Source organism: Mesoplodon densirostris, chromosome 5 (assembly GCF_025265405.1).
Source record: "Mesoplodon densirostris isolate mMesDen1 chromosome 5, mMesDen1 primary haplotype, whole genome shotgun sequence".
Classification (NCBI taxonomy): Eukaryota; Metazoa; Chordata; class Mammalia; order Artiodactyla; family Ziphiidae; genus Mesoplodon; species Mesoplodon densirostris.
In genome coordinates, this window is record NC_082665.1 from 49,862,142 (window position 1) to 49,864,795 (window position 2,654).

General features: G+C 39.2%; 1 non-coding gene across 1 annotated transcript; it reads right to left on the reverse strand.

The window, feature by feature from the left end:
• Window positions 1-838: 838 nt before the first annotated feature.
• LOC132491530 (U6 spliceosomal RNA) lies at window positions 839-943 on the reverse strand. Its single transcript, XR_009532738.1, has one exon. It is a non-coding gene; the product is annotated as a U6 spliceosomal RNA (small nuclear RNA).
• Window positions 944-2,654: the final 1,711 nt, after the last annotated feature.

Sequence of the window (2,654 nt, forward strand, 5' to 3'; positions counted from 1 at the left end):
TGTGGTAATTTGTTATGCAGCAATAGAAAACTAATACAGTAGGTAACACAGGGTCTGAGCTTGTAGTGAAATTTTACACATTTCCTGCTGTTCTTTCTTTTTTGGTTTCAGTTTTATTGGGGTATAATTGGTATACAGCACTACATAAGTTTAAAGCGTACAGTATACTGACTAAGACATACGTATATTGGGAAATGATTATCACAGTAAGTTTAGTTAACATCCATCACCTCATATAGTGAAAAAATTTTTGGTTTCTCTTGAGATAAGAACTTTTGAGATCTACACTCTTAGCAGCTTTAAAATATATCATACAGCAGTGTTAACTATAGTCATCATGTTGTACATTGCATCCTTAGTACTTATTTTTTTATTTTTATTTTTTAGATGTTGGCGGTAGGAGTTTATTAATTAATTAATTTATTTTTGCTGTGTTGGGTCTTCATTTCTGTGCGAGGCCTTTCTCTAGTTGCGGCGAATGGGGGCCACTCTTCATTGCAGTGCACGGGCCTCTCACTATCGCCGCCTCTCTTGCTGCGGAGCACAAGCTCCAGACGCGCAGGCTCAGTAGTTGTGGCTCAGAGGCCTAATTGCTCCGCGGCATGTGGGACCCTCCCAGACCAGGGCTCGAACCCGTGTCCCCTGCATTGGCAGGTAGATTCTCAACCACTGTGCCACCAGGGAAGCCCCCTTTAGTACTTATTTATCTTAGAACTGGGGGTTTGTAACTTTTGACCACCTTCACCCAATTCTCTTATCTCCCACCACTTTGCCTCTGGTAACCACAAATCTGTTCTCTTTTTCTATGAGTTTGGGGTTTTTTTTAGACTTCATATATAAAAATATGGAAGACTACATGTATTTGTGCATCATCCTGGTGCGGGGGCCATGTGAATCTTCTCTGTATTGTTCCAATTATAGTATATGTGCTGCTGAAGTGAACATCCTGTTATTTTTATTAAGGCTCCAAATCAGTAAGAGAGGTTTCCCAGTAAACTGAGGCACTTGTTTTAACACACATGGTCACTGCACAGGCTAGCAGTGCCCTTAGTTTATGACACCTCTCTCTTGTCCCTGAATTTCCCACTACAAATAGGAAAATTTCAAGAAAAGGAAAGTCCAACTTCCCTATTGCCTATGTTTTCAAAAAAGTGTATAAGAAGGTCCTTGTGCAAAAAATTCTATAAGAGGGTCCTATAAGAGGGTCCTTGAGGAGGGTGATTAGGACAGCCTATCTGACCAGCAGAACTGGTTCACTATGCAGACTCTGACTATTTACCTCTGTTATGAGACTGGCACAGATTTTGTAGGAAATGTTCCCCTTAACTCTGCAGCAGCCAAGATTTTAGATGGTGGAACTTGTTTATAAAATAAATCCAGACACTCACTTTAGGAACCGGTCAACAAATACTTACTGAGGATGCTTAGAAAAATGAGTACTGAAGTTACAGTTTCTTCTGCAGCTTAGAATCAGAGATGATGGGCAGGAGCTTTCTTAGTTTTACGGGCTTCTGTTTCTCCAGCCACACACATTTAACAAAAACGAATGGTTAGACATTCATTTGAGGTGCTTGTGTATGATTAAAAAAGAGCTTGTTCCTTATAAAATTTATTGTTAAATGACTCATTACAGGATGATGATGAAAATAAGCCTTCTAATTTAAAGAGTTATGCAAATATTCTTTTATTTTTATTTTTTTTATTTTTTTAATTTTTTATTTTATTTTTTTATTTTACAAATTTAATCAGTTATACATATACATAAGTTCCCATATCCCCTCCCTTTTGCGTCTCCCTCCCACCCTCCCTATCCCACCCCTCCAGGCGGTCACAAAGAACCGAGCTGATCTGCCTGTGCTATGCGGCTGCTTCCCACTAGCTAACTACCTTACGTTTGGTAGTGTATATATGTCCATGCCGCTCTTTCACTTTGTCACAGCTTACCCTTCCCCCTCCCCATATCCTCAAGTCCATTCTCTAGTAGGTCTGTGTCTTTATTCCTGTCTTACCGCTATGTTCTTCATGACATTTTTTTCTTAAATTCCATATATATGTGTCAGCATACAGTATTTGTCTTTCTCTTTCTGACTTACTTCACTCTGTATGACAGACTCTAGGTCCATCCACCTCATTACAAATAGCTCAATTTCATTTCTTTTTATGGCTGAGTAATATTCCATTGTATATATGTGCCACATCTTCTTTATCCATTCATCCGATGATGGACACTTAGGATGTTTCCATCTCCAGGCTATTGTAAATAGGGCTGCTATGAACATTTTGGTACATGTCTCTTTTTGAATTATGGTTTTCTCAGGGTATATGCCCAGTAGTGGGATTGCTGGGTCATATGGTAGTTCTATTTGTAGTTTTTTAAGGAACCTCCATACCGTTCTCCATAGTGGCTGTACCAATTCACATTCCCACCAGCAGTGCAAGAGGGTTCCCTTTTTTCCATTTTTTCCACACCCTCTCCAGCATTTATTGTTTCTAGATTTTTTGATGATGGCCATTCTGACTGGTGTGAGATGATATCTCATTGTAGTTTTGATTTGCATTTCTCTAATGAGTAAAGATGTTGAGCATCCTTTCATGTGTTTGTTGGCTGTCTGTATATCTTCTGTGGAGAAATGTCTATTTAGGTCTTCTGCCCA